At 39.4% G+C, this 8,246-nt stretch overlaps 1 long non-coding RNA gene across 1 annotated transcript; it reads right to left on the reverse strand.

Moving 5' to 3' along the window:
- Positions 1-1,760: 1,760 nt before the first annotated feature.
- LOC113225132 lies at positions 1,761-7,143 on the reverse strand. Its single transcript, XR_003309766.1, has 4 exons — positions 7,064-7,143; positions 6,282-6,357; positions 5,641-5,709; positions 1,761-2,101 (listed from the first exon to the last, which is right to left on the reverse strand). It is a non-coding gene; the product is annotated as an uncharacterized LOC113225132 (long non-coding RNA).
- Positions 7,144-8,246: the final 1,103 nt, after the last annotated feature.

The raw sequence follows: 8,246 nt of genomic DNA on the forward strand, positions 1-8,246 counted from the left end.
ATACCATCTTGTCACCTACATTTGCACTGCCAGGATGTGGACATTGGAGGTCTGTCTCACCCATTTCAAAAACACAGTGAACGGCAGCCTGTCTCAAAGCGTTCTTTAAAAAGAGAGCATTCTACTTAAAGTATTGATTCTGTATCTCTCAAAAGAATCAAAACGACTACCACATTAAAACTTAATGTCCCAGCTCCAAGTATGTCATTTACAAATTGCTCTTTAATTTGAGATGTTTTATAACAGAGCGGCAAGATTTGCAATACAGTGAAAGTATAAGAACATATAAAGAATTATGTAATCACTATGTCCTGTACACGAAGTGTTGGTTTTGGATTGCTAACAAATGTTCAAACTCCCTTGGAAAAAAAAAAGAAAGAAAAAGAAAAACAACAAATTGTGAGGCCAAGAGGATGAGTGGATCAAGTGTCAGCGTTTATGTTCAAGCAGCATGGATTGGCTCCAGCCTGAGGTTAACTTAGAATTAAAATGGAACTGGTGGTCTTGCCTTGGCAGACAAGAGGTTATAACAAATCTATGACCACATACATACAGACACCACGGTCGCCAGCTAAACCGCACACATGTGGCATACTCAAAGAGCTTCAGTGAGGCAGTTACCAACACAACCGGGATCCATTTTCTTCCCTTTCTAGGAGACAGAGCAAACCGTAGCCTCTCACATAGCAATTAAAGGAACCTACCTCATAGTTAACACCCAGAATTTAAATTAACATTAGTAATGGCTAGAGAAAGTTTATCCTCAGTAGAAAGCACCCTATGTATTATCATCCAATCATTTACCTGCCTAAAAAAGTGACAGTGCATTTCCAAAAATGCACTGTCTTCCAGGCTTTTACATAAAGACTTCTTTGCTTTTCTTGAATCTAATGAGTAAGCATGTTTCACACCCTCTGGGTATCTATTTTGGAAAGTCAAACTCATTGACCACTCCTGAAGCAATCAAGATTCAAGACACCACTAATTAAAGCTTCACAGAGGGAAACCACATGCAGACACGGCTGTGTTACCGGATACTCTTTACAAGGCAGGAGAGGTGGAAGGAAGCCCCACCATGAATGGGAGGCCAAGGTAAGTGGCAGGGACAAGATCCATCATGGCGGGCTGCCAACATGTTCACATGATGGGTCCCAGGTTATGCTGGGCCCTGACAATTAATTCTTTTTTTTTTTTGAGACGGAGTCTCGCTCTGTCGCCCGGGCTGGAGTGCAGTGGCCAGATCTCAGCTCACTGCAAGCTCCGCCTCACGGGTTTACGCCATTCTCCTGCCTCAGCCTCCCGAGTAGCTGGGACTACAGGCGCCCGCCACCTCGCCCGGCTAGATTTTTGTATTTTTTTTTTAGTAGAGACGGGGTTTCACCGTGTTAGCCAGGATGGTCTTGATCTCCTGACCTCATGATCCGCCCGTCTCGGCCTCCCAAAGTGCTGGGATTACAGGCTTGAGCCACCGCGCCCGGCCGACAATTAATTCTTGTATTCACTGAACAAACATCCATAATAATAATAAGAAAGTGGGCTCCAAGTTCTTGATAAAGCTGAATAGGGTATCACACCCTACGAAGACAAGAACAGAGGAATTATGAAATGTTCGGAGGGTGGTCTCACCTGTGCTGTTCTATCAGAATTCTGTACAGTTTAACTGGTTTTTCCTCGAATCATGCAATGTAACAGCTATCCCTTACTATATAACAAACTACCCCAAACTTACTCCCCTAAAACAACAACCAAAATTATTACTTACAAGATTGCAGGTTATCCAGGCAGTCTTGCTCATATGAGTCAAGCTCAGTTGATCTAGGCCATGCTCATCCATGGCAGATCAGCAGGAGACTGGAATGGCCTCACTCTTAGGTGTGATGGCTGGGTACCTATTGGCTTGGACAATGGAGGTGACTAGGCCATGTAAGTTAGTCTGAACTAGGATTCATGGTGTTATTCGCACCCCAGGAGAGTCAGCAGAGGCGTACAAAACCCCCTGAGGACCAGACTTCACTTATTCTGCATTTGATCGGTGAAAGCAAGTCGCAAAGTCAAGCCAGATTCTGGGGACAGGGACATAGACTCTTCTTTCTGAGAGTTGCTGCAAGGTCACATTACAAGGAATGGGTTACAAAAAAGTAAGATTTGGTGTCATTTTTACATTCAACCTACCACATCCATCTAATCAGTGGTAAAGTTAGGACAGAATATTTCTGTTTCAAATTTTCAGACTCTTTCTACTACCCCACACTAAGTTACAAAACTCCAACCCATATTTGATCCAATAGACATCAAGAAATATACAGTGTGCTGGCTTTAGGGTTAGAGTCTCTGGCTTGTTACGTGCTTTCAGCATTTCATCAGTGTATGACTTTGTGTAAATTACTTAACTCACTTGTGGTCTTCTAAAATTGATTTAATAATAAAGCCCAGCTCTCAAGTCTACTATAAGGACTACCATAAGGACTAAGTAATATACATGATGTTTTGAAAAAGTGACTGTCACTTAAAGTGCTTGAAATATACATATCATCCTCATCATCATCATTAATATTGACAAAATGAACTTCTGCTCCATTTTCTTTTCTCCATTCATGTCTCTCCCTCCGTTACAAGGCCTGGAATACAGATCTTTCTCACCCAACTTCAAGCTAACCCTTTTATTTTGCCCTGTACAACATATCCCCTAATTTTAATACATAAACACAAGCAGAACAGAGACCAGCCTTCCCCTACCCTGACAATTTTCTGGACAGTTTGTGCACTTAAATTCGCAAGTCAACCTTCAGGCCTGGGGGTTGCCTGCCAGGAGCTTCTTGCCACTTCCCGTAGCCTGAACTCTAAGGGCCTGGGGTTTGCCTTATTTAACTGTGGTATCGTCTGGGATTCCTCAGGCCTGGGAGCTACACTTGGGCCAAGACATTTGTGGCCTCTACTGGCTCAGAAATCTGTTCTTCCTTGCTTTCACTCAGAAACTCTGTGTGTGTGTGTCTGTGTATGTCTCTGTGTGTGTGTGCGTGTGTGTGTGTATCTGTTAACAACTCCTTCAGAGTGGTTGTATCTGGCACATGTACTAACACAAACTTCATGATTTGGGGAAAAAAATACCACACTTACTCTGCCATAGGGGAGACAATAATCAGAAAGCCACTTACTATATAGATTTGTTCTAGAATAGCCTTGTCTTAAAATCATAAACACAAACTCAAATAGAATAGATACAAAAGTAGTTTTGTCTTTTGCACCTCAGTGTAAAAACGTCCCACTGATTCGGATGCACGTTAAAATTTGAAAAGCACTTGAGTAGGCCGATTCTTCCCCAACATCTGAACGCTGCATAATCACCTGGAGGGCTTGTTAAAATACAGACTTCTAGGCCCTGTCCCTAGAGATTCTGATTCCACAGATCTGGAAATAGGCCCTGGATTCTGCACTTCTAACAAGCTCCTTGATACTGCCAATGCTACTTTTCCAGGAACCACATTTTGAATTGTGAGGACCAATACCTTCCTTTCACATTTGGGAAAATGAGACCTGGGAAAAATAAATAGGTATGGGTGCTAACTAAAGATCCAGTGTCTTAACAGTTATATAGAAATTGAGACAGAACCCCAGGTTCAGTTCAGTTTTTTTTTTTTTTTCCCAAAGCATTTTCTGATGACTGATACTGCTTTCAGCTGGATTTGTATCTTTTTTCCTCCTGTTACATGACTTTGATATTTTCACCTTTGCCATTTGACCTGTGAAATACTTTTCAGTTTCTGACAATTCTGTTTCATTTCCTCACTTTAAACTTAAATTTTATTTTATTCTCTGATTATTTTTAATCTTGGCAGAGAATTGAAATATTTTGCTCAAATAATGTTTATTGAATGGAACCATCTTCTATTTCTTTCCTCTTTCTTAATTCCCCTATTTCAGTCTCCTTAGACCTTCACACTTCAGACAGCTATTCATCTTCCTCAGAATCATCACTACTGATCATCTAAATCCTCTGCATCATCATCATCTACATCTACAACATCTATATTTTCTACATTATTTACATCTACATCATCTATATCTGTATCATCTATATAATCTATACCTACATCATCTACATTATCTATATCTACATCATCTATATCTTCTATATCTACATCATCTACATCTATATTATCTACTGCTACATTATCTACATTATCTATATCTGTATCATCTATATAATCTATATCTACATCATCTACATTATCTATATCTACATCATCTATAGCATTTATACCTACATCATCTACATCTATATTATCTACATCTACATTATCTACATCTACATTATCTATATCAACATCACCTATATTATCTATATCTACATCATCTACATTGCCTACATTTACATTATCTATATCTACATCACCTATATCTTCCATATCTACATCACCTACATCACCTACATTTTCTACATCTACATCATCCTTGTCTTCTACATCTATGTCATCTACATCTACATAATGGACAGCAGCCACAGCAACAGCTGTTTTTACTGTACTTTCAAGATACTCACTCCCTCAGTGGACACGAATTAGTGAGTTGAAAGAAGAAGAAATTAAAAACTTGACTTTGAGGAAACAGTTTAGAAGTCTGAGGGAAACAAACAGAGGTGACAGCTGAGGCACTAAATCACTTTCCATTTCAACCTACACTGTCCACTGAACACTAAAACTCATGGTTCAGAAAAAAAAAAAAGTCAAAATTGAAGAAAGTCACACCTGTAAGACTATTTGTCCAGTAATAACTCTTTGGAAATAGTTTAACTAGAAGATATAGTTTAAGACATTATTAGAGCAAGATTCAAAATCCTTTAGTGTATGTTAGATGGGGCTTCAAAACTTAGAGGTTCTAATTGGTTAAGTAAGTGTCCCCATTCTCCCTCAGGGCTTGGTGTTGCCACTCTTGAAAAGGTTTGTGTCCTCAAAGAGGGGGGAAAAAAACCTTATGGATAGGTTTACCAGATTTGGCAAATAAAAATACAGAACTCCCAGTTACATTTGAACTTCACATAAATTATTTTTACCAAAAGATGTCTCATACAATATTTGAGGTATAATCATACTAAAAACCTTTTTTTTGTTTAGCTAAAATTCAAATGTAATGGATAGTCCTGTACTTTTCTGGCAACTCTAAGAAAAGCCATGATAATTTTACCAAGATGAAAAAAAGTCATGGAGTCGGAGAAGGAATTTAAAATTAATATATTTGGCAAAAGATGGATTTTCAGCACACATAAAAAAATGCTTACAAATCAATAAGAAAAAGGTAACACAGTTTTTAAAAAATGGACAAAAAATAGGAATGTGCACTTCTCAAAAGAAGATAAATTAAATGGCAAAGTCAAAAGTTGCTCAACTTTACTGTTCATCGTGAAAATGCGAATTCAAACTCCAATGAAATCCCACGTATGCCACCAGAACAAGCAGACTATGCCAAGTATTGGTTAGAAATAAAAGCAAATAGAGGCTTCATCCTCTGCTGATGAGACTGTAAATCTGTGCAACCACCCTGGAAAACTGGCAGTATTGATTAAAACTGAGCACGTGCCTATCCTGTGACCCAACCATTTTACTCTTAGATACATAACTAGCAGATATAGGCACACTTGCCCACCAAAGACATATTCAAAAATGTCCATGGAACATTAATCATAACAGCCAGACCTGGAAAAAACCCAAACACCTACAATGGATAAAACATTGTGGAATGGAATAAACAATCTGTGGTATATTTCTATAATAAAATGGACCATCCAGCAATGAGAATGACTAATCTACATTAAAATGCTACAAAATGGATGAATTACACATGTGCACGCATTCGTGCGCACGCATACACACACACACAGCAAAAGAAGCCAGTCACAAAAGAGCACATACATTATGATTTGTAACTAGTCTTAGGTGCTAGGAGTCAAAATAGCGGCTCTGGTAATCTGAGCTTGCGAACTTTGTAGCTGGCCACATTCTGTTTCTTAACCACAAGTTTGCTCTCACTTTGTGAAAGTCATGGTGCTGCACACTTAGGATCTGTATCCTTTGCTGAATTTGTTATACTTCAATCCCATTTACCTTAATACCTCTAAAAGACATGATCAAGGGAAAGACTGGTATCTTCTGACCTTAATCAGGATTGTGTAACAGAATCAATATCATTTTCATCATAGCAATCATCACCATAATCATAATATCTCATTATGTGAGGATTACCGCAGGCTGAGCTTGGTTGTAGATATTTTGTTTACACCATCTCACCTGATGTTATTAATCCTCACACAGCATTTGTCATTATTCTTCCACTTTTATAGATGAAGACATGAAGACGTGGAATCTGAAAAAGGATACATGGCTTATCCAGGAAAATGCAATTTTTATGTGTCAGAGACAAGTTTTGAAATCAGGAGCTGATTCAGGAGCAGAAAAAGCAGGTGCTCTTTTCTCTATAGGAGGCCATAAGTCATCTTCAAAATGGGGAAACATTTAAACTTCCTCTCTCTCATTGTACTTTCTGAGTCCAGAGATGGTGTAAAACCTCAGCAGTCAGTCTTTTATGCTGAGAAACATACATATGACTTCTGGATTTAATCCAATTACCTAGAATTAACTGACAATTCCTACAATCAATTCCCAACTCAACAAAGGAGAAAAGTAAATTCCCCCTCCATTATTTCAGCTATCTTCATAGCCAAGTATCTAAGGAAAAAAATAACAGAATTTAACACTCAAGCAACAAGACCTCCTATATAGTTTCAACAAATGCACACCCACTTTACGAGCTTGCGTTCACGCATCTATAATACAAGATCTTTTTGCCAATGATTCTCAAACTTTAGGATAAGCAAGAAATAATGAGAGCTTCTTTAGACAGATTTCTGGGCTCCAGCCCCAAGAGATTCTGATTCAGTAGGTCTGAAGTTAGCCCTGAGAATCTACATTCCTAACAAGTCTCCAAGCGATACTGATGCCGCTGGTCCTTGGACCACACTTGGAGCAGTACTGCTTTATGCCAACACAAACAATGTGGAAAAGATGCTCACACGGTTTTTTTTAGAGACTGAATCTTCTGTCTTGCCACTGACATCTATGGCCACTACTTCAGGCTAGGTCCACATGACTGAGAGGCAACTGACCTCCCCTCCCCCACTCCAAGCTCTGTTTTCATCATCATTAGTATCAAGGCTGCCATTGTGTCCGTCACAATGGGATGATTGGCCACATGGCTTCCCCAGGGCCTGAGTTCTGCTTTCCCTTTGTTCTACTCTAAACTGCAAGACCTCTAGGATCCAAATTTCTTCACGGCATGTACATATTTATTGCATTTTGGCTTGTTTTATTCCAAAGGGGAAAAAATCTAAATCTGTAAGAATTAAATCCATGTCTTAGGATTTCTAATAGTTTGTCAACTTTGCTTCCTGTTTAATCCCCACATCTGGGCATTTTGAGAAGAGAACAAACACCTATGTGGAAGGTGAAGGACCCCACCTCCACCACTTCCATGGTGTCCTAAAGCAATTCTGAGCTCCTCCTTCACTTTCTACTCATCTTCAAAATTCCCCAAGGCAGGTTCTCTTTTCCCCTACAGATTATGAGCTCCATCAACTCTCTCCCCAAGAGTTTTAAGTAATTCTTGGTAGAAAATCATCTCTGTAGAAGGATGTGAAGAATAAGCTTCCTATGTCAAGAAGTAGCTAATTATATCACAACCTAGAAAGTATCTAGGTTAGGAAGCAAGACTTTGCCTCTGTCTCCCTACACCACAACTGGTTAAAAACACAGGATATCATATGTGGAGCGAGAGATCACCAGACCCTCATTCTTTCTTTTAGCTGGCTGTGTCATTCTAAGGGGGAACACTTCAACCATATTGCTCTTCAGCTGCAAAGTATTGTTTTAAGTGATCCCCAAGATCTTTCATCTCCAAGAGTCTGCAAACCCATGAACCTACAGACAAAAACCAAAGGAAACGCCCTCCTTTCCAACCTACTCTTGGCACAAGAGATGGTTTTTCCGTAGGAAAATGAAGCCTCGTGATGTGTTAGTCACAGAGAGATGATGAGCCAATAAAAGGTCAGGGAAAACGAATAGAGGATGGAAAGGGAAGATACAATGCGCCATCAAAGGAGAAAGTGTTTGGGCTTCTTTTCTCCCTCTGAAGTCCACAGAGAAAAAAGCAACAAAATCCACCACTGGGTTAGCCAAAAATAATATCAATCAGGAATC

Source organism: Piliocolobus tephrosceles, chromosome 20, assembly GCF_002776525.5.
Source record: "Piliocolobus tephrosceles isolate RC106 chromosome 20, ASM277652v3, whole genome shotgun sequence".
Classification (NCBI taxonomy): Eukaryota; Metazoa; Chordata; class Mammalia; order Primates; family Cercopithecidae; genus Piliocolobus; species Piliocolobus tephrosceles.